Source organism: Aptenodytes forsteri, unplaced genomic scaffold (genome assembly GCF_000699145.1).
Source record: "Aptenodytes forsteri isolate BGI_AS27 unplaced genomic scaffold, ASM69914v1 Scaffold179, whole genome shotgun sequence".
NCBI classification, from domain to species: Eukaryota; Metazoa; Chordata; class Aves; order Sphenisciformes; family Spheniscidae; genus Aptenodytes; species Aptenodytes forsteri.
In genome coordinates, this window is record NW_008795378.1 from 1406437 (window position 1) to 1426429 (window position 19993).

Genomic DNA, 19993 nt, shown 5'->3' on the forward strand with positions numbered 1-19993 from the left:
CATTAATCCAGCTCTGTTTGGAGCCGTCTGCTATTTCAGGTCATCATTTCACTCCTCCTGACTCCCACTGCTGCGGGGCCATTAGCATGGGGACAAAAGCCGCTCAAGCACCTATTCTAAACCCATTCAAACTCAAACCCACTAAAAATCACACCCGAAATTATACTGTTGCAATCAGCTAAATTTTATTCAGGAATGCTGGGGCTGAAAACCAGAATTTTCATCTTCTGCTTGTGCATTGTTGTCATGGGTGGTGGGATCAGATAGTCAAGTCTTAAAAATGCTCCAGAAGCACAAAAGTATTTTAATGCAAATGCCAAACAAGTCACACTTACCGAGCCGAATCCCTACCACGAGGGTTTCTTTACACACACAGCAGCTTCTGCTAAAGTCATAATTTTCAAATAATTATTTAAACTAATGTGAAAACAAGGCATAATTATTTCTGCCTAAAACATGTTTTATTCAGTTTCACTTGCATTGGTGGGAGGGAACAGACTTTGAGGACAGGAGCTGAGATGTTGCCTTTTTCACAACAACGATAGCCATCAAATTTAGGAGATTATTTGAGAAAAATCAGCTTTTGAAAGGAAATAGTGGGGTAGGGGTTGAGCTGCTTTACCAAGGGCAAAAGTGGTTATATTTCAAGTATGAGCAGACTCTGTCCCCGAGAGCAGTGAAACGCTGAGCCTGGATGGACCAAGGGACACTGAAATGCTGACATGAGGAGAGCAGAGACAGGAAAGGACACCACAGAAAATTAAAATATATGCAGGCACTAAAAGGCAATCAGAGCCTGGTTAGCAGACTGCGTACGTGGTCAATGCCAAAGGCAAAGATGACCGTCATAGCAGTGACCTGCTGAAAAATAAAGTGAGGAAGATGAGGGCCAGATATAAGGGGCAGAGATGGATGGGACTTGCAAAGGATCCAGAAGAGGCTGGTCAGAAGGAAATTACAGGGTTTTTCACGAGGCTGAACAAGATTCCCAGCTGGCTGCAAGGTTTTGGGATGACGTGGAGCATGGTAGCACTGACAATGAGAGGAGGAGGAAAACAGTGATGAAGGAAGAAAAGAGAGGTGCACTGCCTGGGGCCAGCTGGTGGAGGGAAATGCACTTCGAGACCACAGATCTTCAAACAAGTAAGAAAAAAAGGCCTCTTCTCATACTCTTAATTGGGGGAAATTGTAAGGTGTCGTCCTCTGTGCAAAAGAGAAAGTGTGTTTCCAAGGGCACAGCAAGGCACTGCAACACATGGCAGCTCTCCCTTTTTGTACTGGGCATCAGCACCATCTTCCTCTGCAGACATAGAGGGTTTGGTAGGATCATTTCTGGTTTTAACATTAAAGGAAGGCAGGAAAACCTGGTTTCTCTCCTCCTTATTAACTGCTCATTTGGGTGTCTACACATGTAGGTATTCCAAATATGTAGATGCCCAGTTAACACTAACAAGAAAAATTACTTTTCCCATGTTCACATGCAAATTTTGGCTTGTGCAGAGGTTATCGCTAGATGACTGCTTAAAATTTGGCTTTAAAGAATATTTTCTGTAAATGCAGTAATGCTGAAGCTTTCCCATACCCAAACTTCCATTTTCCCATCCCAGAGAGATTTACATTTTTGCACAAAATCAACGTTACTGCCATGGTTTTGAAATACCAGCTGCTGAAAGCAACCGAAATACTGTGACCACAACTCTCTTGGAAAACATGAATATTCAGATTTAATTTTGAATAAAATACACATATAGTCATAGCTACACTTTTTGAAAATCAATTTACCACTTGAGGCCATTTCAAGAAGATAGGAGGGCATTGAAAATTATTCTCGGAAATCCTGAACAGATACACACCAGGTCTCCAATACAACATGTAAAAACTCACCAAACCCAAGCCCATTTTGTGCAAGTCGCCAATACACTTCATCAAGTTAAGACCAAGAACACCACTTTGGGAACCCTACTATACACAAGAGGCCCTTTACACTGTAGGCTTCACCTGACGAAATGTTATGCCTTTTGTGGGATTTTTTACATCTTTCCACACTAAATGCTAGGACTGTACTTTAAAGGAAAGGCTACTTAACATTTGTATTTTTTTCCAAATTAATGCTTATTATATGAGCCAAAATTAACGTGATCACATAAAATCAGCTGGATTATGACAGCCTATGTCTTCACTCCTGCGTGTGCCACCTACCATTCAGCCAGGAAACATGAAGGCTGTCACATCAATAAAACGCCATATTAATACTCTTTGGGATGGAAATACCCTATTAGCCAATTATTGTTTTCTATTCTTTACTTCCAAACAGGGATATTTTTGTACCATTCTGACAAACACATCCCAACCTGCCGGCTTTAGCTAGCAGGAGTTGGGGTTTTTGTTTCACTTTTAAAGTTCAGTGATATCTTTATTAGACCAAATGCCCAGATTTCAATGGTACTGTTAAATCATACAGTGGTTTAAATGCCAAACCTCAGTGCCATATCCTCTGAAGTGCATGTGTTCATTTGGGTTAATAAGCATTTTGCCATACACTAACTCCTGTCTTCATTTGCTTCTGTTTAATGACGACCATCTCCTCCCGCCCGCATGTATGCTCCTCTCTCCACTGCTTGTTGAGCCATCAAGACACACCTTTGTTTCATTTAGTATGCAATTTTCACCTCTGACCCAAGAAACTAGTCTTAGGCTTCCTGAACTTTATTGCCTGTTAATAGACTGCTGGCTCTCTTTTCAGCAGTCATAGAAATGGTGGAGAGACATTTAATTGAAAAGAGGGACAAAGCTACAGCCTGAAAGGCAAAGTCGGTAGGGTTTAAAAAAAAAAAATCCAGAAATAACGTTTGAGGAGCTTTGGATATTCTTTACAAGTTTGTGCCTCTTTACAGAAATAAGCCAGACATCATTGATTTAATTATCTTCCCAGAGAACAATGGTATAATACTCTGAATGGTGCTAAATGATTGATCTGGTAATTCATCTTCTGCTAACAACTATCTATGCATTTTGTTTCTCTCCAGTCCTCAGACCGATGACATTAGCAGCAATGTCACGGAGCAGTCCTGGGCTTTCATAAAACACACACAGATGCGCTTTCCTGCTAGTATTTAGGGACACATGGTTATAATTTTGTCTGTATTTCTTTGTCATAGATTACTTTTAACTACATCTGTTCAATTAAAATAAAAAAGAAAGACACAGCTAGAGTCCATCAGCTTTATATCAAAAGTAGCCTTTTAATGAAATAGGGAGATTTAATTTTGTAAGTGTTCTGACGAGTGAGAGATACCTTTCTGTTTTTTCAGAAGTTCTCTATTTGGTGAATATTTAGGAAAGGACATTATTACAGCATAAGGATATTATTGTACACGGAAAGGCATTATTAAAAGTGATTTATTGTTCTGTGTTAGGAAACTTATAGGAAAAGTCTGATAATATATTAAACTTGTTTATTATGGACTTCATATAATTTTTGAATAATGCAGCTTTTTCTTTTGACAAGAGCAATAAACTCTGCTGGTATAGACATACGTTGATTATCCCAAGTCAACTGTGTTGCTTAAAGAAACATGCCCAAACAATCAGCTTTTGACAGCTGCATCTCTTGTTATTTACAATAGCCATCACAGTAATAACTCACCATTTCTATATTAATAAGGCAGTGAAATTTATTATGATGGTATTGAAAAGTTATTAAGTACTGCATCCCAAGTGACAAAGTACCACAGCACTGTCACTATCCAAAAGCAGTTGCCCATCCATCACAAAGCTTTCCAGATGGTCCTGCATCTTTATCGCTCCCAGGTTGGTGACATCACCTGTTCACCCACTCAAAATTGATGATGAAAGCAAACAGATCTATCTTACTTACATTTACCAAATCAATTTAATTTTACAGGCTGTGGCTTAGTGACATATTGACTGTTTTCCTTAATGGCATCTACTGTACTTAATGCAAAGAACTCATCTTTGAATCCTGGCTTGCATAATGTGGCATTTCATAATAAATTTTTTATAACATATTTATTTAATGGGAAGAATTATGATTGTTTGTCAGTTCTATTAGATGCAATTATTATTCTCTTCAGTTCTGTCTTTTTTGTTTTTCTTTCTGATGTTGTTTTTCTTAATGGCTAAATTCAATTTACAGATTTTGTCTTTTAAAGGAACATCTGGCATATCTCACAATGATTTTTCTTCATATTTTGATAATCTCACAGATCTACTCCAACGTCAGCTTTTCTTTCAGCTTATTTAGTGCTATTACCTGCTTGGGCAAAGTGCTACTGAACTCAAATAAAATCTAACCGGGTCACGTTTGAGTAAATAATAACCATCTTATTTTGCATAAGAATACAAATTCCTAAAACATCCCCCCAGTTCTGCTCTGAAGAAGGTAACAAAACTTCCTTCTCCCCCTCCTACTTCTACGTCCACTTGACCCTTATGGTTTCACTCTGCTTCCCTCAGGAGTTAATGCTCCTCCTGATTAAATTAAAACCTCAGTGGCTTTGTAGGGAATACATACACAGACCTACAGAGAGGTTTCTGTGGCTTTAGACCATACCATGAAATGGGTGATTTCCTGCCCCCAAGGTCAAGGACATGGTGGAGCATCCACCATGGGTGGAGAAACAGTCAATTCTACAGAAACCATTTCAGGTTTAATTAGGCCAAAGGTGCTGCCTCACCTTTTTTATGTGAGATTTCACAGCCATGCCACACCAGCACCCGCTCAGCCTCCTGCGCTGGCCAAAAACCTCTTCCAGATGTTGTTGCCACATTGGCTTTGGGTTGGCTCAGTGACTTAATCAGCGCCGTGAGCAGCAGCCCTGGTGCCAGAGCCGGATCAGGACAGGAGCTATTTTTTTATTTTTCACAGTTTTTCCTCATCTAGCTCCACAGACCTTCCAACTTTTTTAAATTCTAGATTTGTGTAGAAATAAGGAATATTCATTTTTATTTGGAAATCCCAAAACTTCCAAACTTTGAAAGGAATTTTAACGGATTATTTTTTCTCCAGAAGGGAAGGGCTAACAGCACCTCCCTTCTGGCAGCCGCTACAGCTTCTCAGCTACCTTGTGTGGTATGGTTTTGAATGTTTTCTGGGAATAGCTCCATTGTAGAGCCAAAGAGAGAGCTTTGCAGTTCTTGTTCCTGCTCCCCTTCCAGTGACCAGCAGCTTTGCCTGAGCAGGGGAAGGTTGTGGTCTTTGTCCAAAAAACAGGGCATCACATCCCACTGACCTCACAATGTGAGACTCTGTTTAATCATGTTACTCAAAGAATTAGGAGAATTGAAGAATGGAAGTAAGGAACAGTAGAGAAAGACAACACTGGACTACTGTGTGTGTTGTCTCCATGTCCTAACACTCTTCCATCCTCATGAAACAACCCAAAGGACCAACAGCTCCCTTTTGCTGTCAAATATATTTAATTCAAACTGAATGACAAATCCACCTGCTCATATCTTGCTATTCGAGGACCTGATGTTTGCTCATTTGTAATTTTAAACTGTCTGTCCTCTGAGCAGGGAGAAAACTGGCATTAACAGCCAGGTAGCTGGTTGGGGTATACAACTGACATCGCCTCTTAGAGCAACGCTTTGCTCATGAAGCATCTGTTCACCTTGCAACAGGACTCCTGTTGCTGCGGTAGCATCTGACTTAGTCACAGCCTCACAAGACACGGATGCAAACAACAGAAGAATTCAGATGGGTAGCATTAGCAGCACCGTAAGTAATGTCTTTTTTGTATGCAACTTTCAAGGGGCTGTCTTAAACACCCTCGTGCATACTCACCCCAGGCAAGATATATGGGGTATGAACTCCATCCTATATAGCACTGAACACTCTGTCCCTAACAGAGAGCTTAACACAGCAGCTAAGCACGTGCTTAACTCAAACACCTGGGTAATCCTGTTGATGATAAGCCCATGCCTTAAGTGCTTTATTGGATCTCAGCCAGAGTGCTCTATGCCTTGCAAAGCTGAGCTCCAAATGGGATAAAACATCACCTATGTAGTGAAGAAAAGGTAAGGATGTCACCCGCACCTGCAGCTGCCAGAAGTGGATGGTCTGTTGACCTGGGGCAGAATACACTATCTGCAGAACTGGGTTGGTCTTGTATTGATCAAAAAGCATCCCCTCCTCCCCACTATAAAACAAATTACTCCTTTTTCATTTCAAATAACAGAATAACCCACATTCCTATTCCTGGTTTTGCTTCAATAATAATTTTGCAAAGGTTCCTGGAGTCCTCCTACTGCTGAAATCCATATGCAAGGAGAAGATGTAGGCAAGGAATCTCCCCACTTTCAAACCACCTGGTGCAGTGTGGAGTTGTTTTGCATGTTAATGTTCTTAAAGACAATTCAAGAAAAAGTTAAGATTTGGTCTGTAAGTCAGTGCAGTGTGAAAAGTGTCAGACAACAGCAGAAAATTAAGGGTTTTTTATTTAACACTAGGATAAACTCCATATCCCAAAGAAAAATATTGAGAAGTGACGAAGTCTTTGTTCCTTTCATTTTTCCCTTTTGCAAAAGACAATCTACTGCTCTCTCCCAGTGTGATTTCACTGACTACAAGGGAGTTACTTCCCTCAACACCGGCACTGTTTATTAAGAATAGTTTAACATGAGTTTTAAGATGTGTGAATCCTGTGCCCAGTTATTTAAAAGATGCTACTTTTTGTTCTGGGTGTTTTTTGTTGTTTTTTTTTTAAAAAAAAAAAGGTTTTCCAAAGGAGGACCCAAAAATGGGGGATAATATTGATACATAGAGCTGAATCAGCCAGTAACTCCCATTGATTATAGTGGAAGTTTTTGGATGCTAAGAGCAAGAAAACCAAGCTATCAGTTTAGGCACTACAAGCTGGATTTGGGAGCATATACATTAGCTTCCAACTCTAAAAGCCTATACCTGTACATTTTGTAACTTATTATTTAATTTTCATAAAGATAGATGGTACACCTAGAATCCAGAATCTCAAATAAACCTAAATTGAAATTTTAAAAATGCCAAAAGAAAACCAAAGAGTGCAGAATTGAAACTTTAAGTTTCAACTATTCCAGTCCCTATAGATCAATGGGAAGCCTTTACTCCAAAACAATTTTTAAGAAGTTGTCCAGCTTTCCCCAAAGATGCACGTCAAAAATGTTAGAGGAGAGGTAAACAAATAGGCAAACAGCCTCCTAATTTCCATTTAGAAGTAATATCATCAACTCAAACATACTCTACCAAATCTGAGATGTTTTTCAGCCTCGCTGTCATGACAGGAAAATATACTCTGATCTATAAACAGATTATACACTGCTTTATAAAGCTCTAAAGTATTTTTTACTTCTGTGACAAGTCTGATTTATTAGAGTTTATTGCTCCTGTTTTTACCTTCCTAGTAAAGAAATAAAAGTTTAGGACAAAAAAAGCTGTGAAGAATTGCACCTATGAATGAGACTTTGAGTTTGCTACAGCAGTAAAAGACCTGAATTTGAATATTCGACGTACACAGGAAGAAGCTGGTCGAAGATAGGTGCATGTGCTTTAGTGACCTATTCAAAGGCTTTCTTTGAAATACTGTCCCAGTTGTTTTTCATAGCAGGGCATGAACCATGATGAAATCACTAAATTTGTGTTCCCTTGCTTTTATTTAAAAAAAAATTACTGCCATCCCTTAAAAGCTTGTTTTCTTTGTTGATTAAGAAGCAGTCAATTTTCCCTTTTCAAACAACCACTGAGCAACAGCCTCCCGACCCCCTCGGATATTCGGGCTGCCGACAAATACTAAAACCTCGGTGACAAACTGCAAAAAAGCTCGACCTTTCCCCTTGTCCGGTGACCCCCTGTTCGATTTGTACTTTAGCTAGCCAATACCTGATTAGATAATGCTCAGCTCTAGACCCACAAAATGAGATAAAATTCAAATTTATGGCTTTTCATTTAAACTGGTCTACAGCACTCTAATCATGATCCAAGCACAACTATATCACAACAAATTCTCTTTGTCCCAGAGTGTGTTTTATGGCTGAAATATATAAATGGACACAATAGACATTGTTTTGTTGTACTTGTTCTGACAAAACTCTGTGTCGATGCTATAGGGAGTCTTGCTATAGGGGAATGTAGGAACAGATCCCATGAAATTCCTCAGCCTTCTGAAGCAAGTTTTTCTGCATTGTCAACTGCCTGGCTGCAAAAGTTAACAGCAGCATTTATTCCAGCTTCCACTTCTCTCCCCACCAATACAGGCTAATCCTAGTACCAACTTAGATGGACATCAGTCACAAAAACTGGAAGTTAGAAGTATCCCACAGCTGGAAATACCCAACACTATGACAATCTTTTGCGGGGGAATTTAGCATAGTCTGTTATAAAAATGTCCTTTCCAAAAACGTAGTTACAGTCTAAATTTGTGTGTAGCTATAAACTTTTCCCTGCAATGTGTACGCAGGGCTTTGGTCTGAAATTTTCTAGTTTGAGGTCTCTAGGCTACCTAGCAATCCTAAACAATTGCAAAAAAGGAGCGGATCTTTCATAGCAAAATCACTAATATATGCAGCATCAGAAAACAGCTAAGGAAGATGCTCAGCTTTCCTTCCAAAAATATTTTATTATATTTTTGCTAATTTTCTTGAAAAGAGATTCTTCCTTCATTATCTTTGAAAGTCAAACACCATTGTATGTTCAGTGTTTCACCTTAAACTCGGAAAAATGCAGATAAAATGGAAAGATTGATTTTCCAATCACTCAATCACCCTCACTGTAGCTGCAATGGAGTCTATGCAAGAGAATTAAATAAGCACACAAACACTAGTGATGTTGCAACCCCACTATGTGTTGCTCTGAACGATGCACATGTGAGATGAAGAAATGAGTAAGCCAGGACACAGAAAAATGTTTTCTTTGGCCTGTGGGACCAGCGAGCAGTTTGAGCAGGTTGAGGGATCTCATCTTTTGAAGCCACCAGATACAGCTGACCTCTATAGCACCATGAACTATTCTAGGAATTACATATAATCAAACATAAAAGAATATCGTGACAGTAGCTACATCAGTGCAATTCACTCAGCATGCAAGTATCATTGTGGAAAAAAAGATTTTAAACCCTCTCATACTACCAAGTCACTTAAATCCATAGTCAGTACCATACAGAAACTTTGGTTCCATTTAAAATATAATAATGAAATTTCACCTTGATATCAGCAACAGCAGACTGATTTCCCCATGCCTGTTTGCTAGGTGACTTATTGGCATCTGGCAGGAGAAATGCCCAATTTCACAGAAGTGTCCATTCAGGTAGAAAAATTAACACCAGAAAAGCTCATCTTCTCAAGACTGTACCTAAACCTCAATAAATGATACCTTTCCTTCACCTTCCCATGCTACCTTTGACACTGCCTGAGCCCACACACCAGTAACAGCTTCTTTCTCCCTTTTTTATCCCAAGGCACAGGTCCAAGGTAGTGGTGGTTTCCAGAGCAGTGTGATGATGAGCATCTGGGCTGGGATGGGCACTGGGAAGGTCTTCTCCAACACTACCAGGTCCCCCACATCTGTCCTTTAGCCTTAACCTTCACTACATGCCATTTTACTCATTGTGTAAACTCTGGTAACCAGCATTTCTTTGTCTCCCTTCAATTACAATAAATGTACTTAACCCACTTGTTGGAAAAATATTCTGTTTCAAGCTCCCCTGAGCACTGCAGAGTACTTCTAGATGAGTGGCCAAATTGCAGAGGGCCTCGACTGTTGATTTTGTGTGATTTTGCTCCAACACTTTTCAATAGCTTCTCCCCAGCTGTCCCAAATACATAACGTTGTTCAAATGGCATGAGTCCTGCAGCTTGAAAGGGATTCAGTCTGCCAGCTGGGCTTCCAGCACTATCAAGATATGCATTTCTTGTATGGATTTCATAGACTCCAAAATTCTAAATATTTTAAGCAGGAAAACTAGTCTCTCATATTGCAGTATATTATCAACATCTAAGGGTGTGAAAATCAAGATGGGTTTCCCTCAATATTAGTGGGGCTATGCTGCACTATACCACCTGAGGAATACCCTAAAAATACCCTAATTTTGGTATATGTTAAACCTGCAAGTACAGCCGTGTCTCAGCAGTTTTGCTCCAATTTCTGTTATCAATATCTGAGCTTAATTGCAGTGTGGTTAAAAGTCACATTTTATGGCTTCCTGGTGCCTTTTTCAAATAATAAAGATTTCTCACCAGCAATTATATTGCACCAGGGTCTGTTAACTCGATAGAGTGCTGCCAAGCCTGTAATTTCTCCTGACACTATTCTGTCATATTGTCACAGGTCTCACCAGAGTAAACAACTGGATGGAAAGTTTGGAATAAACTCACTGAGTATTTATGGACAGTTAAGAGCAAATCAAACCTCTATTTTCCACCATATCTGCAAGGCTCTACTCCACAGTGAAACTCCATTTTTCCTGGGAAAATGAAGCTCCCAACTCTCCAGAGGTCAGTCGTGTCCCTGGAGAGCCGGGCAAACTCTACACTTCTCCCCTTACCAGAAAACCAGGAAACGTACAGATGGAAAGCTGAGATTGCACTCTGTTTCTACAGCACATTGTTAAAACTATGAATAAAACCATGCAAGAACATTTGTTACACCATAACACAACTGGCAACGTGTACCGCTTGAGGTCTAAAGCCCTGACCTGACCATGGACCTGCAACTCAGCCAGCTCCACAGTGATATCACAGTGAGGAAACCACATTGCCCCCAAAGGCAGCAAAAGCAAGAGGCAACTGCTGTACTCACCAAAGGAGGCCTTGAGCTCCTTCAGGAAAAGCAACATTTCTCAGAGCATCTGCAGAAGTAACATGAGCCACATCATCCCCATGTGTGCTAGGTTTGACACCAGCATCCAAACATACTTTCACCGAATGAATGGCAAAATTCCCATTAAGTTAAATGGAACCAGGATCAAACCCCCACCTTTCGAAGTCCCCGAGTAGCGCAAGGTTCTGCAATAGCAATTTTAGCCACACAATGCTAGATTTTAGGGCTATTCTAACCATTGTTGACAGAAAGTGGTGATGCACAACCCTGAAAGCAGCACCCAGTTTCTTTTCAAATAGATAGTGCAGTATCTTTTGCAAATCCTTCACCCACAGACATACTGCAGGACTGCACAAGGGCAGACTAAAAATGGTACAGAAATGTTCCAACAACGCAACTTCTTGCTTTCCTTCCCCAAAAGAAGCATCACCTGCCAATATCCACCCAGACAGATTTCATGCATGAAGAGCAACAATAATTCCTGCCTTTTTTCTTTTTTAATTTACACTTGTTTCCATCCAGAAAGCCCAAAAGGCCACAAAGCAGTCTTCGTTCACACAAATATCCCCTGGCTGCTGCAGGATAGGCCTCAAATTCTGCAAATATTTCTGTGTTTATAGACACACAAGAGAGTTCAACAGACCAAAAGAATGTAAAGTGTCTTACCTCCCAACCGTAACTGGGATCTTTAAGGTGTGGCCGCTGCTCTCCTACAAAAGGGCCAAACTTTTCCCCTGCTTCAATCTTCCTTTTGGTCCATATCCCTAATCCTGCTCCAGGAATGTTGGATTCTCGGAGCTCAAACTCTGAAGGAATGGGAATGTCATCGGGAATGTATATCGGAACCTTGTAAGGAGAGCTCTCCTTTGACGTGAAAGCTTCGCTGGAGGTTGCTGGAGAAGACAGCTCTTGAATGTTGGCGGACGTTGGACACTGGACGTTTGCAGCCTCTCCATCAGCTTCTGGCACTTCCTCCAAAGGAAGTTCAGGAAAGCTTTCATACAAACATTCATCACCTGGAAAATAAAGCCAAACAGTAGGATTTGAAATATCCTGACAGATTTTGTATATGAAACCCTTTCAGCCTGCACATGAAATGGAGAAGACAGTTTGGTAGGCGGGTGGCACCTTCATCAATCACTAGTCCCACAGCAGAGACTCATCCTGGAAGGAGCTGAGTCTTTTCCCTATTGTAGGCCTGGGGGTACACAGTGTTTTTCTCAATATTCCTGACATCAAAAGTGGTTTACATCATTGAACACAAGCGAGGGAATTGCATACAGATGTATATGCAGGCACACCCTTTTATCCGGATATAGCGCTTTGCATTGCATACTCTTTGAAATTACAATTGAAAGCCAGCATTATATGTTACAACTGAAATCTAAGTGAAGTGAAAAGCAGAAAAACTCTACTGGTCTTTCAGAGAGACAGATTGAACCTAAAGTAGCCAAAATTAAGTTTGATGGCCTCCAATTAGTCTTTGGAGGAAAGGATCCAGTCTACCACACAACTCTTGGCAAGAACTTCAACTGATGTAAATCAGTGTCTTACCATTGACCTCCAAGAAACACAATGGTCTAAAATAAGTTCAGGATCCAAGCAGCACCTTATAGAGAACATGAACCTTCTCCTCTTACAGTTGCAAAAAAAAAACCTGGGGCAGATCCAAAACACATTAAAAAAAACCCCTTCATCTCTGGGGCTTAGCCAGCAAACAAAAAAAAAAGAAAAAAGAAAGAAAAAAGAGAAGCTCACTATTTTTGACAACTCAAAATGTAAGGCTGATTGTAAATTCCTTTTAGTCAAAAAACTCTGAGTGACTTCAGCAGGGGCTTTAGCTGCACCAGCAATACAGTACTCAACCCGATAATACATGCAAAAGGAGCAAAAAGACAAACGAAAAAACTTCTTAATTATTTACATTCACTTAACTTTATTAACCTTACCGTACTTTTCCTACATACCAGAACTCATTCCACTTAATTCTAACCTAAATACGAGGCGAGAATACTATTCTCCAAGGAATGAAGTTGAGAGATCAGGTATTTAAGATCTGAGCATGAGGATATTTGCATAATATGGTTGGCCCAGAAATTAAAGTGTTACACTGGGCTTGGCGTTCAGAATGACTCCATTTCAGTGAAGAAACAGGAAACTTTAAAATGTTCTTTCAATTTCTTGCTCATTTAAGAAACTATCCATGGTAGATTAGCACCGTATGCCTTTTCCACTGGAAACTGGTCATAGCCCATTATCTCTCACATCTTTGTTACATATTATCTCACAGTTTTATATCTGTAGTTTCATGCTTCTGGTACTGCCTAAGACAAACACTGGGACATAACAAATCATTTGAATAGATTGCTCCCATCACATGACTGGCAAACTGGATTCTTCATCTGTGAGCAATTTATTCACAGCCATGAACTGTTTTTCTTTCTTTTATGTGGCACTGACTATGACCTCATACATGTCACAAGAAAGTTCAGCTACCCATTCCCTCGGCCTCTGGTTTGGCAGACGCTCCCTGCACTTTAACGATTGAATTCAATATTGATTAGTTTGTCACTTTCCTAATACCTGGCACTCTGAGAAGTAGAAAATCTTGACTGACTCTACCATTTAGCTGAGAAGGACACACAGAGGGATTTTCCATCGCTTGTGCTTCAGAAATCCTGCCTGTCATAGCTCAGTGGTGCCAAGCTTGGCAAAAATGTTCAAGGGCTCATGAAAGCACTGGCGCAGAGAGCTTGCTCTGTGCCTAGCATGTACGAGCCCATGCCCGTACTTTCCTGCCCAGGGCTGACCCACAGCAAAACTCAACCTGGACTCCAAGGAACAGGAAAGAAGACATGAAAAAGGTAGGGATACAGCTCCAGCTGAATGTCACCATTCATTTCACCCTGCACTGAAACAACCACATTAGCAGCCATCTCTGTTATGCCATGGCATTGCTGCTGCCCCCAAACATGGATCTGCCCCAGCATGGTGGGACAGGCGAGAGAGGTTGCTCTATGCCTCCTGAGCATCCCCGAAATTCCAATGCGCTCCCTGCCTTCATGGGCTGGCAGCAATGCTGCGTCCACCCAGGGCAGGCTCACTCCCATTCAGATGTCTTCCCACAACCGTTTAGATTGCAGCCCTGCCTAAAAGACTTCAGCTGTTTTTGAAACGGGGAAAAAAACCAACCTAACCCATGTGTACACATGGGGTGCAGGAAGAGAAATCACACAAGGAAAGTGATCTGGATGATGATAAGCACATGGCTCACTGGAACGGGGGCCTTAAAAACTTCAGGCATCTAAATCCTACTGATTTTCCATGACAGCTGGGTGCCCGACACTCAAATTCCTTAAAAAGCCCATTTCATGTGCTCATTGCTGTTGTCCCCCATCCCACCAAGCAGCGCCCCATAAAACCAAGGCTCTCCCTGTGCCCCGTGGCCATGCTTGACTCTCCTCCACTGAACAACGAAGCAGCTCAGCCAAATCATTTAAGTCACAGCAAGCAGTGACCTGTTCTGTGCCTTTCCCCAAAGGGCCACCTTCCTCAGCCCCACTTGCCAGCAGTGCCTGCCCACAAGCCGGCACAAGCTTAGCCTTAAATATTTAGCCAGCACGGCTTTGCAGATGTTTCTTCTCCCCCAGGGACAGTCCAGTTTAATTTCTCTCTCGCAGACTCAAAGGCCTCAGTTATGCTTATCTCAGTCATTCTGGCTACACTCGTTTTTAGCCATATAGGGTCAAACCTGCAGCTGATAAATTGGCCTCTGGAAGCCTGGCAGGGAGACAAGTCCATTTGCTGGGTCTATTGTGCTTCCTTTGATTTCCAGCAGCCACACCCGATGTCGTCGTTAAACATGGGCTTTCAGGTTGAAAGCTCTGGAAAATATAATATGCCTATATGCCCCAAAGCCCTAACAGTGTGGGTAAAACGGATTACTGAAATATTATTCTGCCTGAAATAGCAATGTATTCTAACAAAAATGTATTTTAAAACCTCAAAATAAACAAGAAGTTGAATTACGACTGACCAAGAGATGGGAAGACCATTAAGACATATTTGTGAAATTAATGATAAAAGGTGCTATATTAAAATCAATGTCCATGAACCAAGATCTGGTCTTCATTTTCAAAGGGTGAGGGACTATTCCCCTTAAAATTTACACCCACATGGATCAGAGGGACTTCCAGCAAAACCGTGGGGTATTGACTGATAGAAAATCTTTGTGAGGTTAGAATTAGACCCAGGGACTGTGCTGGTAAGCATCGTTTTCCCAGTGAACGGCAAACCATTCACACAGATAGCACTGCAGTTTTGAAATTCAAGATGGCTTCTTTAAAGTCCAGTAATTATCCCCACTAGAAATGGGATGAAATAAAATCGAGGCCCCTGATAAGGGAACAGATGAGATTACGTAATGTGGAAGCTTAGACATTAGCCTCCATAAAATTCTTCACCGCTATTTTACAATAAAAACATGAGCAAGCTTCAAAGGAAACCCCGGAGGAAAGGTTAATTGCTACTAAAAGACCAGGGTGGACACCTGTGTTTGCACTTTTGACACAACCTTGCACGCCAGCAGGAAAGAGTGCACGTGGCTGCGTGCTGGGGATGTGCCTGATGAGGATGTGAGAGCGATGTGCCAAAGCTACCGCCATAACTCCGGGGCCTGGGGTCATTTCGAGACCATGAGGGCTCCTGTGCATGACTGGGAGGAGGAGAGGACTTCCTTCCATTTGGATGCTTCTTAGCAGTTCAGCACACTCTTCCTCTGCAAGAGCAATTAGGTAGAAGGCACTAACGACTGGGAGAGGCAGAGGTTGCTGAAGACAACCCAACCGCTTTCCACCGGTTGCAATTGCTAAGAGGCACAGGCATGCTGTTTTCAAAAGCATGCTGGGCCGCACGTTCAATGGAACCGTGCCTTTCTGCAGCTGAAATGCCGCATGATGGCATCTCACATCAAGGGGACGTGCTACCCTATTGCACATATCAGTGTTTCAGGGTGGTCTTCAACTCAAAGTTCACACAAAGTCCTTCAAGGATCAAGTCCGCATTCAGATCTCCAGACCCAAAGCCACCCCTAACAAACAGAAACGTATCCATACAGACTATCCATTCTCCCTTTCTTCAGGCAATTTGTCAATCATGAATATACATTCCCAAAGCGACTATTGACTGATAAACTCTCTGGCACATAAATGCGGTTCTCTGCACTTGGAGTCATGCAAGTGGCTACCAGTGACTTAATCATAAACTGGATGGCTGATTACTCCAGATGAAGGAGGTAGGCTGGAAGCAAAAACATCTAGAGAGCCTACTTCAGAAGTGTTTCTAATGCCATCATCTTCCAAGCAGGATAAAGTAAGAGCTGAGATAAATGTGGAAGTGGCTCTTTGCAATGAGAAGATACACACAGGTTCGTGCCTGCAACTTCTCAAAGGTGAGAAAGATGACCCCTAGCCCCAAAGACTAGACATCAGAAGGACCTGGCTCTGTTTGGTGGGAGAAGTCCATCACATGTCAGGAGCTTTGAGCTCCACTAGCACTGTTGACCATGTCTGATATGAGCCTTTAGAGAGGATACATTAACGAAGGCTTTGGAGAAACATAATAGGATTAGGTGAATTAGTCCCTTCTCCTGCATAAGGCGAGGGTGGACCTAAATGTACCACAAAGCCCTGGCTCAGATCCTTTAAAGACACCAGAGAGCATTTATATTTGTTTGACCTAGTATTTCTATTCAGCACTGAAGAAATCAGCGTGGAGTATTTGCAGGGATATCTGAAAAGGAGGCAGGCATTTCCTGTTGCATACAAATGAGACACCTTTAACTGAATTTCTGTTTGAACAAGTATTAAAGAAAAAACTGTTACAGGCAGGGACTGATTGATTACAAAATATATCCACATCGGTCTAGAACACAGGAGGTCAGGAAAAGCAGAAAATTAAGAGAAGAAAACCCATTAGCTTCAAAAGGAGCATATAGCCAGTGATGAACTACATGGGAGCCACCTGGCAGTCCCACACCAGGCAGGCATGGCTCAGAGGGGGCCACTTTTACATCCTCTAGAGGAGAAGCAAAGAAGAATCCTTAGCTTTAGAAACATGCAGAGGTTGGGTTACTATCTCCAGACACAGAAGGGACTCTAGCCAAGAGCTACATTACTCTACTCGAACATTTTATCAGTTAATGTACCTGAAACTGGTTTGTGCTGCTTCCTATTCACAGAACTGTTCTGTGGAGCTGGACCTGATGATGATTATTTATTATTATTTTTATTGTAACACAGTCTGGGGGCCCCAGACAAGACCCCATTGTGAAAAGCATCAGACAGACCTAATCAAATGAGATTAGATTCTAAACAGAATAGAGCTAGTAATTCAGAGTTAGGTGAAAATCATAAAACTAATAGGGGAGAGAAAAACTGTTTTACAAACAGAAAGTTTGGTTGTACAACAAAAGAGATTACAAGCAAGTGTAGAGATAAACATGACGCTTGAAGCAGTTTTGAATCATTACTTCAATTACCAAAGAAAAATAGTTTCACAAACATTAGCCTTCAAATGCATGGGTATTTTGCATACTCATATTACTTGACCCTAACACAAGCATGAGAAAACCAAAGCTGTCCTGAACACACTCAGAAGGTCCAACCCTGAAAACTATGCTCATGGACCACGCAACAAGAGCAAAGGGGACCAAAGCACCCATGCGGTGGCCCCAAAGGCCAGATTCTGATTTCTTTTACACAACTTAAATCCAGAGTAATTACTTTAGACTTCCACCAAGGAATAAATGAGATCAGTGTCTGTGCTGGAGTTAGCCAAAGTCACTCGAATTTCTTCAGGCTGACACTAATGTAACAAAATGAGAGGGAAATGTGGTGCCCAGATTTCAGCTTTCCCTCCGTGCTCGTGTCACTGCAGATTGCAGAGGGCATTCACACGGCGCGCTCGGCAAAGCCTCCCTGCACCACAGTGCTGAGCCATGCCAAGCAAACCCTTCTGCAACGCCGGCAGAAGAGGGAGTTGTAGGAAAAGCCGCACAGACAAAGGCAGGCGAAAAAGGCAGCTTGAGCACAGTGCACTTTGGGGCTGAAGTATAGAAATCACCAGCTTTTCACAGTGCTGCACCATGGGCTGCGGTGTCCATGTGAAAAGGAAAGGGAGGTCAGTTTGGATCACCACTGGAGCGCCCCGTGCAAAGGGCTCAGTGCTGCTGGTAGCTTCTTTCTGTGCCTCATCATAAGATGCACATCAGTAACAACAGTGTGGATAATTCACAAGACAAATTAAAAACCTTCCTTGCATGGGAAGCAGCTTTTGCGTCTTAAATTATTGTGTCTGCAGAAAAAATAACCCTGAAACAAGAGGCTCATACTGGGAGCAGAAGTGAGCTCCTGAGGGTAGGATGAGCACCAAGCACCGAGCGCTTGGGAGAAACCTGTCCACCCGCGAGCAAGAAGCGAAGTTACACACACTCAAGAGCATCAGGCCTTTGAGACAGGATAATTTCAGCATTGCCAAGTGTTGGTACTAGACCAGCAAAGTCATAATATAGTAACTGTGTAGGGACCTGCCCATCAGCTCTGGCAATTCTCACTATCAGCCCCTACAATAACTAGTAGCGTTTGGTGCTCTGTCTAGTGTCATTCATGTCTAATTGAGTAACACAGTCATAAAGCATCTGATGTGGACCAGACGCTGGCTTTCAATTAGAGTCCAGCACTGAGACTACGGGTCAAATTCTACTTTCATTTGCACAGGAGCCGCTCTCCTTGATGTCAGGGGGAGTTGCACCTGCGTAACTGAAAAGCAGAATTTGGCTGCTTGTGTTCCTGTGCACTTTCCATATAAATGACTGTATTACATGCAGCAACAAAGAATTATAAATGTTGGCTGGCATGCACTGAATTTATTTACAAGTTAGGTCTAATTTTATTTATAGTTCCAGTACAATCATCTCTGGTAGAAATATTTATGTTATCTGTACTTCTGGTCTGTTAGAGTCTACTGGAATCATAAACACCGCTGAAAAATTATTCGCAGTTAGCAGGGTTTAAACTACCCATTATATCACTAGCTAGTGCCAATAAACTTTGGTGCTGGTTGATAAAGTTTCCTCAATGGAATAAATATATATTTGACTTTCAAAATCTTTTCTGGGTTACACAGAGTGGGGGGTAAGAGAAGAGGGAAATGCCAGCTGTAGGTTTTGATATACTATGGGCCAGATCTGCAGCTATCAAGGAGCCTGTAGTGATCCACGCCGGCTGGGAGGCAGCCCAAGGCATGCTGAAACTCTAACTAATAGCTTAAATTTGTATCTTAGTAAAATATTTCAACCGAGTGGAGCTGCAGCAGCTAACACATACTCACTAACGTCCTTCGTGACTCTCTACATGGAGTAGACCCAAGGGAAAAAATAATCTGCCTTGAAATTTTGAGCCCTGAGTACTGGTTACTGCTAGGGGAGGAAAATGGATTAGAGGAGCCAGCTTTTGTTGCTTGTTCGACTGCCATAATGGTAAACATGACATATTTTCACACTGACATGGCACGAGAAGCCAACGTGCTTAGGAGAAAACTAAGGACAGGAAAGTTAAATGTGAATTAGTGAGATCAGCCACATATATAGAAAATACTAACCAGGAACAAAATTTAACTAAACCTGTATCAGCTGGGCTAAGACAGAAAAGGTAATGCATTTTAACAGTCCCTGACATGATGAAAAACTATTGCTGCAAAAGAACATTTTTAAATCAAAACAATTACTTAAACATACAGTATTATAATCAACACAAATGAAATTTTATCTTGATTTAATAAATCAGCGTAACTGAACTTCTTTTTACTCATTAGTAGACCTTTACTGTTTTAAACTGAGATGTGTCACAAAGTAGCACTGGAAATCACATGCCTCTTTCTAACAGAAAGCGGTAATAAAAGATGACTATTCTACCAAATTATAATGAAGACAGATAACAGAGTGAATTATAAAACAAAGGTTATAGATAGAGACTGAGCCTTGTAGAGGTAATGACTTTTAATTGGATTGAGTTTATCATATTTTCAGAGGTACAGCACAACCAGAAGAAAGGATTAGAATTATTTCCACATTTCATTATTTGACATAATGAGAAAACAGAGGGAGGTCCACATCCCTGATGTGTT

General features: G+C 41.4%; 1 protein-coding gene across 2 annotated transcripts in view; it reads right to left on the bottom strand.

Annotated features, from left to right (window-relative positions):
- MECOM (MDS1 and EVI1 complex locus) overlaps positions 1 to 11820 on the bottom strand; it is a 197662-nt gene extending 185842 nt beyond the window's left edge. For both annotated transcript variants that reach the window (XM_009280541.2, XM_019472413.1), the window contains exon 1: positions 11477 to 11820. The gene's annotated coding sequence lies outside the window, so the exon portion shown is untranslated. The remainder of the gene's footprint in view (positions 1 to 11476) is intronic.
- Positions 11821 to 19993: the final 8173 nt, after the last annotated feature.